Source organism: Megalops cyprinoides, chromosome 19 (assembly GCF_013368585.1).
Source record: "Megalops cyprinoides isolate fMegCyp1 chromosome 19, fMegCyp1.pri, whole genome shotgun sequence".
Lineage (NCBI taxonomy): Eukaryota > Metazoa > Chordata > Actinopteri > Elopiformes > Megalopidae > Megalops > Megalops cyprinoides.
The window spans coordinates 8,824,549-8,841,475 of NC_050601.1; the positions used below are offsets into that span (position 1 = coordinate 8,824,549).

At 38.4% G+C, this 16,927-nt stretch overlaps 1 protein-coding gene across 1 annotated transcript in view; it reads right to left on the reverse strand.

The window, feature by feature from the left end:
* The window catches only part of sdk1a (sidekick cell adhesion molecule 1a), a 251,719-nt gene that overhangs the window by 146,929 nt on the left and 87,863 nt on the right, over positions 1-16,927 (reverse strand). The window lies entirely within an intron of this gene.

The following is a 16,927-nucleotide window of genomic DNA, read 5'->3' on the forward strand; positions in this document are numbered from 1 at the left end:
GATGCAGTTTAAGGGAAGTATCTACAAAATGACATAATGAATGCATGAACTACAGAGAATAAGAGAAACACTTTAAGTGAAAAGAGTGTAACAACATCCACCTGGTACACTGTACGCTGACAGATATAATTTGTTTTGCAAAACCTGCAATTTTTCACTAGACCACACATGAAAAACAAGAACAGGCGAACATTTAAAATCACAAAAACACAAAAATCGCAAAGCTTGAGTATGACAGGGGCAATGGGGTCCTGCGTCAAAAAACAAAAGGGAAATTACAGCTTGGTGAGGCAGCATGACGTCATTTATCATTTGACAGAGGCACTTAGCACAAATATTCCCTTGGAAAAAAACAGCAGGGCAATTCAGACTGCTAGGCAACTTCTAAAGGAGTGTTTACAGCTGATATGCATAAAAAACAACATAAAAGAGCTGAGTAATACATTTGACCGTGTCTATGGTTACAGACAAACATACAGATGTAAAATATCTATATATTCTACGCATTTCGTTTGTCCATGTTGGTGAGTTGACTGTTGTTCTGTCAGGTAGTGTGGCACAGTGGCAGACGGCCCTGTGAACTGTGTAAGCAAAGTAGAAGTAGATTTTGAAAAGAACTGACTGGAATTGTCTCATTCTCAGATAATGTGAGCCACATGATCAAGGCATTCAAAGACATTCTGCATGGCTTATTGGCAAATTCAGGACATCAGATAAATCGTGGCCCTTGGGAGCAATGGCCAAATAACCCCTCAAAAAATATCAAAACTGTTATGAGCGTAAAGAAGGGTTTCAAACACTGTCCAAGCAGGAATTTCCGGTATACAGAATTTAGAGACACAATTGCAAAGGAATTATCTCTACCAATAAAGCACTACCTGAGTAATGTTAAACTGCATTGTGCACTTTCTAATTTCAAGGGAATTCGTTTTTGCACAAGCTTTGTGAAAGTGGAGATGGATATTTCGCTAAATACAGCTGTGCTAACAGAGCTGAAGACACTGTTGAAGGACTCTGGAGGTTAGGGGAAATAGTCACCTTTGAGTGCTACTCATGGCAAGAGTATGACTGACCTGATCCAATACTTTGAGATTCATAAAGTCGGGAGTTCACAAGCCAACAATAAAACGGAGAAATTGAGAAATGAACAGTAAATATTTGCACAGAAGGTGCACCGCACAGCCAGGGCAATAATCAGACAATGTGAGAAACCATTAAGTCAATCTGTCTAAAAATTCACTGCATGCTACAACCCTGAGCAGTTAAAAAAGAAAACATGTTTCATTCAACCAGCTCACATGTTTCTGGAGGCTGTCAGGATTTTTGACAAAATGTGCAGTCTGGATGTGAAACTCTACCATTAGATTCTATTCTCAGCTGTCTCAGGGACTGTAAATCAACAATGGACCAGTACAAACGCCATGCAAAGAAAAACGGCGGTGAAATGTGTTTTTGATGAATTCTGGAACAAATCTGAAATGCGAGTTCCCAATCTAACATGAAAGGCTAAGCGGTATTTGTCAGTTGTCACAAATTCTGTCAATGCTGAGAGAAGTGGACAGGTATTCACACAACAGTGTCAATCCGTGAAAGATAAAAGCGTAAAAGATAAAAGTCAATATTTTTTCTCTCTGTGAATAATTTATTTTTTTTTCTTTCCCTACTGTTGAGGAGAACAGACTCATGATAAAATGTCAACAGACATTTACTTTGAAGTCAATCCACATACTTAGGTGCTTCATTTGTGGTAATTTAATGATTAATTGAGATGATTAAGGTACCACAATGGGATGCTTGTTTAACTAGAAGCTTGAAAAGAGACTATATCGACCTCCTACCGCCAGAGGAAGGAAATACTGGGTACCTAAATAAGTCAGGAATAACTCTGGGGCTGCCAATAACACGTTTATTCATAAAGAAAATGTACAAGGCCTATCATTTTCAGCAAATTCAGATTCTTTGGGTTTTAAATTTGTGAGTGCTTGTCATTTTCTCAAACACACCTGCTCCTGCACTTGCCCTCATGCACTAATGGCCTGGTAGCAAAACTACAGTACCAGTCAAAAGTTTGGACACACTTGATTAAGATAATGGGAAACATGAATTCAAAGATATTCTGATCTAAAGACTTATTCTTAAAATACTTGAAATTTGTTTCTTAGACAAATATAGTGAAGTTGATGCCTATGTAAGAATTGCTTTCCTTTTTTTTTGCTATGTTTATATTTTTTTTGTTTATGTGTGTCCAAACCTTTGACCGGTACTGTATGTAGTGTTAATTCCACAACATTAGGCAATGTTACATACTGAGGAAATTCTGGGTTAAGTACCTTGCCTAAGAGCAGCAGTGCCCTAGTGGGAAACTGAACCGGCAACCTTTCCGTTACAGGTCCTGCTCCTTAACACTGTGCCACACCTGACACTTCACTACACTGTTTTTCTGGTGTTTCTCATTGTGTTAAAAATTGAGCCATGATCAAGTAATAATGGGTCTACCGTCTTCAACACAAGTCAATGTGAGACTCCAAAGTTTTTGGAGAAGTTCTTCATGGAGAATAAAATAAACATGTAGAACATGGAGACTAAAATAAACATGTAGATTTGTAGGTAACTGTTTATAGACATTATACAAAGATAGTAAGTTATCCAGCAAATCTGAGAAATATGTAGTAGTTTGCTGTAAGATACAGTTCACAGTAGAGGATTCTCTGAATTATCTCTCTGAGTGATAACGGGCACTCCATACACTAAATTGCTCCTGAGAAAGTGAAAATGCTTTTTTCTGTCCTACGTTGACGTACAGCCAGTCCACTAGAATATACTGACAATCACTCTGATCTCTCTGTCATATTGAATTAAACCACTGGAATCAGAAGAGCCATGCCCTGTAAATGGATACTGTGTTGTCTCACTTATAGAGGTTACAGTAGGTAATTCAGTATTCCCCTTGCGGCTCTGAGGGAGAAGCAAAAGCCACTTCCCTCATATACTGTGACCGAAAAAGGGATCCCTGTCTCATTAAGAGCAGAATACTTTCAGCCTGATTTGTTTCTGTGTAAAATACCTAAAGACATCCATTTGGGGTGAAGCAAAAGTGACCTGATGTGCAAATCCAGGCCGTAGATAATTCTGAATGATGGATTGCTCTGTGCTCCCAGTAGCTTCTTTCAATCACGTCATTACCACACGGCAATATTATACTCTTAAAGTGAATGGGAGGAAGAGAGATTAGTCCGACCTCAGGAATCTTCCAGTGGACACTTGTATCCAATCACAGAGCAGATTAACTGTCATCACCTACACAGGAATCAGAGTACACTAGACAGCGATGTCCTATTGTGATTAAGCGACTTGGCTTATGACCTGAAGGCTGCATTTCAAATCCCAGGTGGGGCAATGCCATTATAACTATGCAAGGAGCTTAACGTAAATCAGTTCAGTAAACAGCAAGCTATACGGATGGATAACATACAATATGCAAGTTAAGTTATGCGAGTTGATGAGACATGATGATACACAAAAATAAGCAGTATTAACAGCATTTAAAATCTTAGAGGATATGAAACCACAGTAATTACTGTGACTTTTCTGATTTGACAGTCAAAAGATTTATATTTGTTTGAAATTTTTTACTTCTTTTTGTTTGTACTTTGTTTGTATTTATATTTTTTCTGAAACAGAATATTCATATAAAATGTCATTTAAGCAGAAGATCAAAGCAATGACATCAATCACACAACAGTAATAAAGATAAAATGTCACTATGAAGAAGGTACGCTCAGTTCAATCAGGAAGTAGCACTGTTCCCTCACATGTTCAGGTTTGAATGCAGCTCGATCTGTGTTTCCTCTCTGTTATTCACAGGCTGAAGATACAGTACAGCAGTACACACACATGCAGCAGTCTCCAACTAATCTGTTTCTTCTGTTTGGCACCACGACAGAGAGGAGAATATCACTTGTCAGAAGAATGTCTGACTGATTGTTATCTTCATACACAAAGTGTTCCCACAAGCCTGCTAATTACTGGATAGGCAAAGAGAATGACCAGCCCAGAGTACATTCCACATTTCAGTCCTGAGACGCATGTGCATAGCAAAGAGGGGTTTGAATACAACCCATTTTCCTGGTAAAAAAATCCCAAAAGTAACAATCAATGAAGACTAAGGGGATTTCACATACATAAGCCTTCAGCAAACAATCTGTAAGTGCAAAGCAGATGTAAATCCAACAACTACACAACTAACAGTCAAGTTGTGAATAATCTGCCTCAATCCTCTCTGTAGGCATCTCTTTACTTCTAACATGACACACCCTTTTTGTATTTTGGATCTGTCTAAACCATAACACCACTGCATCAATGAAGCACTAACTCTTTTTTTTTTTTTTAGAACTACACTTTTAGAGGGTTTTACTTGTTCTCATTGGTAAAACATGTTGCGTATGAATCATTGCAGCCCTTTTGGACGAAAGTCACATAAGCGCTTTTCTTTCATATCCTCACACCACCATCACTCGCCTTCAGTGGGAGAGAGCAACACCAATCAGCCACCTGAAGAGGTGACCATGTGACGTGGTGTGGGCGAATGAACAGGTACTGCAGTTGCACCACCCCTGTGGCTTGAAAGAGAACCTGCAAGACTAAATATGATGCTTTTTCAAACACAAATAAAAGGGAGAGGTGTGCCTTTACACTATCTCAAACCTTTAACTCTTCTAACCCCTACCTCTAACTCCAGGCTCCTTCAGCTCCAAGCATGTACACCTTTCTCAGAAAGTGCCATTTGATCAAACCAGAACACACACCAAGAATATAAATAGCCAAAAAGTGTAATTGAAAAATGCAAATAGACAGAGGATGTAATAAAAAATTAAGGCAAAAGGTAAATAGCCAAAGAATTTAATAAGTATTTTTGCAGAATATAAAAACAGCAAAAACTCAGCTGTGAAAGCCATTTGGAATTACATCTGTGAACCTGTGAATCACCAGTTATTAAATGTAAGACCTTGTTTCATCTTTAACCCATACGCTACCTGTAACTCTAATGTAGGCAGGTTGCCCTGAAAGTCATCAGGTATTAGACTGAAAAACTATAAAATCCTGTTGGTCTTTCCTCTGAGATGGGTCAGAAGATAACATCCAATTCAGAAATCCCACACTAAGAAGTGACATACTTAAAATTAACACAACCAACATTTCAAAACCTTAGAGGAGTTCATTTTGTTCATTTTAAGCAAGTCACTTTCATATTGGTATCTTACGGACTTAAAATGCAGAAAGATTAAAGTTTAATATTGAATCAACCAGTTTTCATTTGTTTTACTTTATTAACATTCAAGCAATTCATAATCTGACTACTAATGAGTCAGATGCTAATTCCCTTTCTACTGCTTATATTTTGTGGATTGATTTTTTGTTTCACTTGTTGAAATTGTACTGCCTATTTTGCACATATTCACAGATTTTCACAGATCTTAACACATGGGTAGATGTACTCTGTACCTGCAATCAGGGCATGGTGATGATGCAAAAAGCTGCTGACCCAGGACAGATTCTGCAGTTTAACTGTCTGTGAAAATGCAGTTACTTTGATAGCCATGGTTGTGCTTTGTCTCGACACTGTGAGATATCAGGTTACATGGTAATTTACCTCTTTAAGTTATTAGTGCTGTCTTGGTAATGGCTTCATTGTCTTTACTAACATTAACTCCCTAAATTGAACATAGCAATTAAATTCTCTAACATAATATAAAGAAAAAGAAAGCTACCACATGATATTCAATTACAAGAAAGGAAATAACCTGACAATCAGTGCAGATTATTACAATGGCATGTTTTTAATCAAGCAAGACAAACAAAATCAGGGTAAAAGCAATTATTAGATAAAGGTACAATTTCTGCCTTCTTCATTTCAAGCTTATAAGGCATCACCTGCAGAATGGACAGGCTTTCCAAGGTTTTTCTTTGCTTACATGATGCACCAAAACCAAAAATGATCACCTAACCAGTGGAGTCCAAGGAGAATCAATAAGCTACTGGTCTTTGTTCCAACTTCACTCTTAATTACTTATTTGAAGCCACTGATTTGCAAGAGAACTTATAGTTTTTTCAGGTGTCTTTTATCAGATGGTTAAGAGATTTTTCTAAATCCTTTGGGACTTTGGATGTCCAAAATGGACCTGGATTGTAAAATTAAGTTTGTTGCTGTAACCACGTTCAGCCAAACATCAGAAAAGTGATGAATATCAAGTTAGTTTGTCCTTAATCATAGTTTCTTAAAACAACAGCACCAGTAATGGAATAGGCTCCTTATCCCTTTGTCTTGCCAGTACATTCAATTAAAAACTGCAATGACTTGTAACTTTTCATGTGCATGCCACAAGACCTCCCAGCGTTGTTTTGACTGAACACAGTTCTGCTGTTCTCCTATAGCAATACTCAGTACCTGAAGAAAGCTGCATGACAGCAACTCTCCATAGGACTAACCAGCAGCTGAATCCTACCAGAACACTGAGATGTAAGGATTCCCCCCCTATCCTGCCCCATCACTCAACATGATCAAAACACAGAGCTTCAAAGACACATTGTTTGCTTTCAGCTCACTGTCTCTGAAGTAACTCCGTGTCGACCGTGCGGCTGTAAACCCAGGCTTGGCTGGCAGCTGCTGGCACAAAACCAGTCAGGGCTTCAGTAATTGAAGAGGCCACTCAGCCCTCCATGTTTAGCTTTAATGTAAACTCCACTGCGCCAAATCACATGTTCTTCCACATTCTGGACTGCTTGATCAATGAAGCACACAGAGGTCAACTGTTAACTTGGCTACGGTGTTGCTTTTTCCGTATGCTCTGTCTAACAGTACCGGCATGTGATAGTGTAAAAAAAATCTATAAATATTCATATTCATATAAATAAGTACTGACTGGCCTTAGATACTTTATCTGCATTCTGGTTCTGGTGTACAAGAAAATAAATTTGTTATGACATATATTGTATGGGTCTTTGAAGCCCTTATGGTCTCACAGTTATTATTTGCTGAATATGTGGACATATGTTGTATCTCAAGTGTTTTCCATGTCTTAATTTGCTATGAACTGGCAGCCCTGATCTGACAGCTTGGTTTGAGGTTTTAGATCTTCGCTCTTCTTCCTAAATGATGATGCCAAGGGAACAGAAACAGGCAGGTCAGGACACTCCGTTTTTAGATTAGAGTACATAGCCTTTTCGATTCTTCTTTCCATAATTCAAGGTCGAAATTTAAATGTATACATGAGTTCCTGAATGTGATGAATGTTAATAACTGCTTAACATTTTTTAACCGAGTACATTATAACATGAGACATATTTCAATGTACATACATTTAATTACAGTATGCACATAAATTAAAACAATATGTAATCATTTTAACTGTCATTTAAAACTCTCACAGCTTTCAATATCAAAGAGCTCTGTTTGACAGCACTTCACTGAGCATGCCCACTTCATTTGCGTTTTTTTTTTTTTTGTTTCCATGACGGTTTTAATGAAAGAACATGTCATGTCTTTTTTGCCATATTGAGGTGAATGTCTATGGGATTCCTAATGACTCCATAATGCGAAGATTCGATAATGAGTCCTTTGTGAGCTGCGGCAATGTGCGGGTCTGTCGGTACAGCACAGAATATCAACTCCTCTGCTGTGATGTCGTAACTCATATGTCACTCAATAAGGCCAATTAACAAAGGATTCATTTCGGTCTTTCTCTGATGTAATGTACTTACTTGATGAACTATGTCTGAAGGGATAAATACCATCCCACTGATATATAACACTGCACACGCTGATTACAATGTTCTCTCTAGTTTGTCTCAAGTACGACCAAGGAAATGAACAAGTTGTACCCGCTCCTATAAAAATTTTATGAGAGTACATTGAAAGGACTTTTTTATGGCTTTCTTAACCAGTTTTTGCTTGTTATTTCAAGAGATGTGATGTAAAAGTGCATAATAATTTAAAGTCAAGAACTTTACAGTCGCAATAATACCAAGTGTTATGTTCGTAAACTTGCAATTACATTTTACAACTTTCTCTCCCATTCACTCAACACAAATTTGGCCGGGTCAGACATACCGTACAGTCTGAATGCATGTTGTATAATCTATGCTAATCATCTGGTGTGGTTCATTAAAAGACATACAACATTACCATTTCTGGTGCAATTAAATAGAAACTAACACTGAGTCTCAGTGAGTCCTTGCCTTCGTCAGCTGAGGTATTACTTTAGCCAACACCCTTCTTGACATTTGAAATACAGACCTATTGGAATCCTTGCTTGCTGACCCCTGCCGCCCCCTTCCCCAATGATCCCTGGTGGTGTAGTGTCACTGCTGCAACCCTTTGGTATAACCCGACAGACAGAGGCGCGTATCATCTGAAATGCAACACCCTCAGGGTGAGTCAGTAAAAACAATCACGCCATTTCAAGTGCTGTTTCCTTCCTGTCACAATCACTCATACCCAAGACCTTGTTCTGCTTGTCTCTGTATGATGTCGCACTGTGCCAGGAGCCCTCCCATCTGCTTAGGGCCAGGTGAACTGCTGGCAGACGCTGGACACACGCACATACCATCCCTCATCCCTTCCTCTACTCCGCCTCTGCTCTCCCTCTGCCAGGTGCAGTCAGCGGAGCTTTCACTTTCCATTTGTTTCCCCCTACGCAGCCAGGAATTTGAGGCACAGCCCATCCACATCCTGCTTATTTCATGGGTCTTAAATACTCAAACTTTGCTTTCATATGCACATGCAGGTCCTGGGAAATTCAAGTTGTTGGAAGACAAGACAAGACAATTTGGATAGGAAAAAGCTCTCATCTGTGTGGATGCTGTAGTGAGGAGCCAGGCTGAAATCTTTTCCTTCCACACATCATTCACTGTGCTTTTCATGTTTATGGTTCATCACCAATATAACAGTCATACCAGAAACTACAGAGCCATTGCACATGGCCACAACAGGCCGATGCAGTATTTTATCAGCTGTACACTGTACACCACCAAGTAGATATATACATAGACCATACACAGATACATACATAGATAAATAATCTTCTGTTTAGAGCACTCTAGAACAATACTGAAAAAGCAACACTGAAAAATATTTAAAATGAGATTCATCACATTTGGAATCAGTTTAACTGAATATTGACAGTGCTCCTAGTGTGTCCTAAAATTAGGCTTTTAACATTTAAAAACTACTGTCATTAAGTCTTTATACTGCATAATCAGAATACAGTTTAATGTCATTACTATTAAAAATAATGCAATCTTAATTAGCCATAAACAGGATTAAGTCACTTACGATTGCATAATGTTTCAGCTAATGCAAAAAACTGCTGTGCCCAAGAACTAATTTAACAATTTACATTCACTAATCTGCATTTACGCATTCACATTTAAAAAGTCAGAACAGTAAAACATCAACATAAGAACATCTGAGAATGGACAGAGATTTTTATTTAAGAGACTTTATTTAAATGTTTTTAAAAATCCTGCACCTCTGTAATTCTATTCAGGTTGAGGACAAAAAGTTGCCAAAACATTATCACCCTTATTACAATCTTACAAGTGTTGTTTTAGTATGCCATTGGCAACAAAAGAAAAATAAAAGAGCTATTCCAGTTGTGTGTGTGCATGCGTGTGTGTGTGTGTGTGTGTGTGAGAAAGAGAGAGAGCGAGAGAGAGAGAGAGAGAGAGAGAGAGAGAGAGAGAGAGGATGAGGGTATTCACTGCTTCACTGAGAATGTTATATAACAATACATCTCTATAAAATTCAACAAGGCTTCCACACCAAGGGTCGATTTTCACCATATTAAAAACATGATAAAAAAAACTGTATTTCATTACAGTAAATGATATCCTCAAAACTGCTCCTGAAGTCACAACACATTAGCCCAGCGAGGTCTGAAGTGTCACAACACTTGATGATTTCTTCTCTCTTTGGGTAACAATCCATTCAGGACTCAAGGACCTACTTATGGACCTTCCACAAATCTTTTGCTCTTTATGATTCTGGCACAGATACACAAAGCCACTGTAATTGACTTGTTGCGGATGGACTTTGAGAGTTGTGTAACCTTTGTGAAGAAGACTGGAGTGAAGAATTGAGGCTGCACTACATTTTCACAGAAGGAAGTAAGGAGCCAGTTTTCACATGGTCCTTCACTCAGAGAACCAAGGTTACTTTGCTAAACACTATGTTCTGGGTCACTGGCCAGTCTTGTAAAACACACCAGCGATTGAGGCGAGTCAAAAGGACCGCACTGAAATGAATGTAAAAACAACGAGGTGCCATAACCCACGGCATTATGCAAAAGCTTTATGTCAGTAAATCTTGGCGCTGTTAATAACAACACTAATACCCAGGCTACCTTGAAATGTGAGGAAACCCAGATCTGCCTTCAGACTATTAAGTCCATCACTTCTGCAGCGACCCTAGGGAGCCCTCCCCTGCTTTTTATCCACCAGCCAGTCTCACAGTAGGGAGGCCGCACACTGACAATCAGAGGAGGCAATGGGACTGTCTCCATTTGTAAATGGAACATTCATACGGCCTTTTGAACCTGACCCCGTAGTGTCTGACGAGTTATGCTACCTCATCAGTATGTGAGGGGAATACATCCTAAATCAGCTCCGGAAGGCCGAGCTGAATTTGTGGGTAGCCAACAGCATTTGAGGTAATCAAATTTTCAAGGCGCACTGTTTAACACAGGAAACCTTAAGGTCTTTCACTTGTTGAAGGGCAAAGACAGATGTCATCTGTAATATGGTGTCAAACCTGTGTTCCTTCAGGAATACATTACATTACTGGCATTTAGCAGACACTAAAATACATTAATATTTTCATCAAAAAAGAAACAATCTGCAACTGCGTGCAGAAAGGCAGAATGACTTCTCAGGTGTAATATTACACAGTCGGCAGTCACAAACATGCTTATTACCCTTAAACGCTGAGCTCCCTCATGCAATATTCAACTGAGCCCAAACTTAGTGACTGGCTTGTTCACTGATTTGCCAATCAAGCCTGCAGTTGTGGCTGTTATGACATTTCTCCAAGGCTCCTACACAAGACTCATTAAATAAACAGGCTGTCATTTCTTTACCGTATTCTTTGCAGACAGTTAATGCTAAGTGTGGCAGATCTGCTTTGTCTTGAATACGATTTAGTAACAAGCATACCATAGGGGTGAAGTACTTAATTTATTGCTTGTATATGAAATGTGCTGTGTGAATAAGAGGCCACAATGATGAATACATGGTTCTTCATGTCTGAGTGACATGTCTGAGATTGAAATACCCTGATTAAAAGAAATCACTGTCCTACATTGAAATGTACTGTAATTACTTCTTATTATCATCCTGACCAAATCACACCACATGTCCAAAACATGGGTTTGACACAAACTATCTCATATCTTCAGATACTCTTTTTTTGTCCTAGACTGCAAAAATTTCAAGAACACACATGCCACAGTCCTCCACCATGACCCCCGTTAACAACAAATGCAGATGATCCATTAACCTGTCTGAATTAGAGGGATATGATGAGAGGTAGGCACTCTGAGATGCTTAATTCTGGGAGATGTGGGAGCAGTTACACAAAGGCCTTTCAGAGTCTGGAGATTCGCTGCCATTCTCAGGGAGTGCCCACTTTGTTCTCAAACTACTTGACCCTTTTGGAAAGACCCACTTAAACACTGCAGGAGGTGAATGAGAAGAGACATGGCCAATCAAGGCAGTCTGCAGCGCCAAAGAGAACCACAGCTTATGACGTCAGGGACATTAAATGATGCTGGTTGAAATCATCCATTTTTTTTTTTTTTTTTTACAAAGGACATGATATTCCTCACACTTCATGGTATTCATAAATAGCCAGTGGGAAACCTGTTGTGACTGTGAATGATGACATTAGAGTCTGCAGGCCTTTTACAATCTGACAGAAATGGATATATTGCATCCTGAATGGACTACCTCCTGAATATGAAGAGAAGTCAATGAAAAGATGGGATATAAACTGTTTCTTTCCTCACAGCAGTATATTAACTTGCAATTACAAATGATTTTTGATTTTTAATTCAATAACATGCTTTGAACTTAATCTTGTTCAAATAAGAATAAGAAGACATTTAATCTAATTTTGGTAACCAATCAAGACAAAGTGGCTGCAAGAATGTGCAGCAGAAAATTAAAAATAATTCCAACCACCAGCATTGGTAATGTGATGATGTCCTCTAAAAATTAAAACAATACAAGAGAAGACTTGTTCACTGCTTGTCCAGTTTCCTAATGTGTGAAATCTGAACTTCACACAGAGAACGTGGTCCACTTGAACTCCAGGTGTTGAAAAGATAAACAGCCTGCAAACTCTATTAAATGTCGATGGAAGTTGTATTATAGTTAGCATCTGTTTTCCTCAACTTTTTCACCCTCCATTCACATGGTGCCAGTCAAGATAACTCTTCACTCCTCAAGCTGATAATTTATTCAACTGCTTTTTATTTCAGCAACTTTGCGACATGCATGTGCTTAAGGGAAAAACCACAGACTGAGACGCACCTTTTTCGTGATATCACAGTTTCCCTTCCCTGTTGAATCAAGACAGATAATGTTTTAGCTGGCAAATTAAGTCAGATACTGTAGTTTGCTTCATGGCATATTGTACGAGTGGTGATGCCTTTAGCAGGAAAGCAATATGTTTCAGTTTAAGAAGGTGGAGTAGATCAAAAAGCTAAATGGCAGTAACATTTTCCTACTTAAAGTCTACTTAGTATTTGTTGGAAATATAGGAATTTTATAGGAAAATATAAACATTAAAAGTTATGTTGGAAGTCCAAGAGAAGTCTGCAGAAACTGCTTGGAAATCATTTTCCCTTTTCATTCATTACCTGTACAAACAATAAAAAAACAATAACATTTAGTCCTTCCCCCAAATATTTAATAGATTCAGTTCCACAAATAACATTTTCACAGGGCATTTCTCAGCCTCCAGAAACTGTCGCCAAAAAATAATGCTGCAGACGAAAAAAAAAAGCTAATCAGGTTTCTCTAATCAGGTTTCTTGCACTCTCTAATACGCAGGGCTGAAGTCATTAATATGTTGAGTCCTTGGCAGTTCCAGCCCTCAGTGGCATCTTCTGTTAGCTACCAATCCTTCCACTTCGCTGCGTGCCCTGGCTGCCTGTGCACTGTTAGCCCAGATTAAAGCAGCCCGATCTGAGAGACAGCTGTCCACACGACGGCTGATGTGACAAATTGACGTCACAGCGGTGCCACGGTGACTGACACTCCTTATCTGAGACACTCTTTTCACCTTCCTCCTCCATTTCAATTACAGCCCCCTCACTTCATACACACACACACACTTTCATACACACACATACACACGCATGCATGCACGCAGGCACACACACACGTGCACACACACACACACACACAGCATCTGGTTAAACATGTACACTGCATGCAAGGGGTTCTGGATACCAGAATACACACATACACATACGCATACACACACACTCTAGTGAAACTAAGTGTAGCATAATTTCATGCTGCTGTTGGGAGTGACACCGATTAGCTCCTGCCTTTTTGTACAAACTGATATGAGCAAGCAGAGGTAAGTGTTAATGTATCACTTGGTATGGCATTACAGCTAGTATAAAGTTGTGATAGTGATTGTGACTCATCAGTACATGAGATTTGTCATTTTTATCTTGAACTTTCATGCACATCAGCTCCTATCATCACATGCCACAGTGTTAAGAGGTAAGTTGTATTTATGTATCAGTTTTGTTAATCCGGCAAGCAAACCTTAAATGTGGCCTTAACATTACTCCTGCATCGCACTGACATCAAATTGTACCTCTTGAAAGACATTTGGGTAGAAACAGCAGAAGTGAAAGATAATATCTGTAGTTAATTATAGCAAATATTATGCCTAAGTGGATTTGAGTTCACACAGAATGACCCCATATAAAACTGGCACAATATTACAGGTGAGTGAGGCTTTTTGAACTACATAATTGGGGGGGGGGGGGTCCCCATGTGTTTTCAATCACTGACTGATTTAAATCTGTCTTATAAACCTATCAAAATACTTCACTCTCCACAGCAAAAAACATATCAATGATTCAGATCATTGAGTTTCAGATTCAAGATGAATCTTTTACGATGAAAAGTCAAACCGGTGTATGATGTATATAAAGTCAAAGACAGTTTATGACTTTAAGATAAGGCTAGCCACACATCTAGTTAGCTTGTTCATCAACTATGCAGTAACTAATACAAGTGTTTCAAAATCATGTGATGTATTGGATATAAGGTAACCACCTAGTTTGTTATCTAGCAAGCAAGCTAGCTACCTTTGCTAGTTTGCAAAGTTGTTTCTGGTGTTCAGTTATAAAAAAATCCCTTTGTGATTGATTTAATCTGTTCCTCCTGCACTTATGGCATCAATATGCCATTTTGCATGTATGACATGTGTTTCATTATGAAAATCAACAGACATGCTCCTAAAAGTACTGTACTTAGGAGTTACAAGGCCTTCACTAACAGAAAGGAAAGCGTGCAAATGGATACATTCTGGAAAAAAGACTCAGACATGGGCAGAGAGTGGTTTTCGGGGGACATGTTTTCAGGTAGCCTTTTCCGACATTTTTAAAACCTGAATTTTAGAGCGATAGATGATTTCTGTGTGCTGATTTGTCTAATATATCATTAGGCACTTTTTAAATTAATCACATATTCAGCTTCATTTAGACACTGTTAAGTGGTAAGTCAATCGACATGTTGTCAGACATTTAGTAAGCAAGGACATTGAGTCACTCAGAGCAAATGATATCTTAATTAATTTGGGGCCTCATGAAGTTTTACTGTAGAATCACAAATAAATATTATACTGTCTTTAGCCATAATGGCAAAGGGTAAGGGGGTCATTTTTCTCACAGTACGGGAGTCGAACAGTTTATATCCCTGGTCATCTCAGAGGTGTTGCTAACTAGATCAGTTTGATGGAAGTAAAAGAAAAAACTGCCACAAAGGATGGCTCAAGTCCAATAATTATCCATCATTTTTAATAAGGTACCATAGCTTTTAATGGAAGCAATAAAGAATGTTTAACCACCAGCCTGTCGTTGGCAAGACATACAAGCCACCAATGTATCGATTTATTCTCAAGAGACGGCAGGGAGCGTTACTAGGACTGACAAAAGGTGTTTGACCCTGTACTTTTTTGGCTAATCATCTCTCTCACAACTCAGTGCAACACAGATTTCATCTAGTCAATGATGGAGGGTGCTTTCATTACATAAGAGTACTGTGTGTAACCCTCATCACTTCTTGGCATTGTCTGGATGTACTTCATCCTTTCAAAGAATTATTAGAGCCAATAAAACCGAATTAAGCTCCCATTAATCATGCTCTCTAAGAGTGAGCCTATACTCGCTTGTTCCATTTAAGCCATTACAAGGCAGATCACACTGAAGAGCACTCTAAGTACCAAAACAGAGGATGAAGGTTACTTTTTCAGAGGTTCAGTTTCTGAAGTGATGAATATCTGTTCGCTTGTGAGGAGCTGGTGAAGTAGCTTGTGAAGTCAGTTAGCTGTTGGCACCCTTTCAAGTCAGAGCGGGAGAATCACATTTTATGAGGAATAAACTGTGTTTTATGTGAATTACTGCATGTGATACACTGTAAATAATGACAGTTGTAACATAGGAACTACATCACCTGCGTGTCAAACATAAATGTAAATTATATTATGCAAACTGTCCCTGACATTGAAGATATCATTTATGTAACCACTCAGCATTATTAAGTCTACTTATTTGAAGGTCACATAGCTTTACTGTATGTGGATAAATTAACAGTTTCTGTCATCTGTTAGTATCTAGTATCTAGCATAGCTCTGAAGACATAACATCACTGACTTCTTATGAGTCTCCATTCTACAGTGGTGGCATTGACGGCCATGATGAAAACAATTATGAAGAGAGATTCCTTAATGTGATTATACAACAGTCTGTATTATTTCCATGAACCTCTATCCGTATAAAAAACACGAATGTCCACAACTATAACCAGAACAAATGTGACAATGCTTGTGTTGAGGTTGGTAGAAGCATGCAGTACCATGTATAATGTAATGCTGGGGAAGGCATTATTTAAAGAATATAGTATGGCCATTACACACAAAAATAAAGCCCCAATAGATAAATTCACTGATACTTAAATGGAGTTCTTCTTATATATGTCATGCTATGTGGTGTGTTCAACAATTTGTTTGTAGCCAATAATTTACATACATCATATACAGAAATGTAAGAAAGCTACCTAACCTTGAATTCACAACTTGAATTTATGATCTAATACAGAAATTCCTGACAATGTTATTTTTCAAAATATCCTTCAGTTTAATGGGATGACAACTTTAAGGTCTGACTTTTTACAATCCATGACAATGGTCTGTCTCAGGAAAATAAGCGATTTCCAATAGTTTCACTTTAGAAGAACATCTTTAAATAATGTTACTGTATACCTCAATTCCATCTGCCACCAAAACTCATTTGAACAAAATATGAAATCAATAGCTTTGCAATTCTGGGCATTCAACGAATCTGCACCTCGACTGACATAAACCATTCACAGGCAGCATTCACAAACACTAATTTACTCTGGACATGAAACGCCTACACTTGATGAAAAAAATAATAAGTCCATTCTCGGGAGGCAGCTTTCAAAAGAGCAATACAGTTGCATTTGTAAAGAGGGTTATGATAGGCCTGGAAAATTCTATAGACCTCTTCCTGTTAACTAATGTCAGACCTATTCAGACAGCCATGCAGTTTTTTTTTTTTTTTTACATAGAGCTGTCCAGACTATTCTTATAATTCCTCTTGGTGAG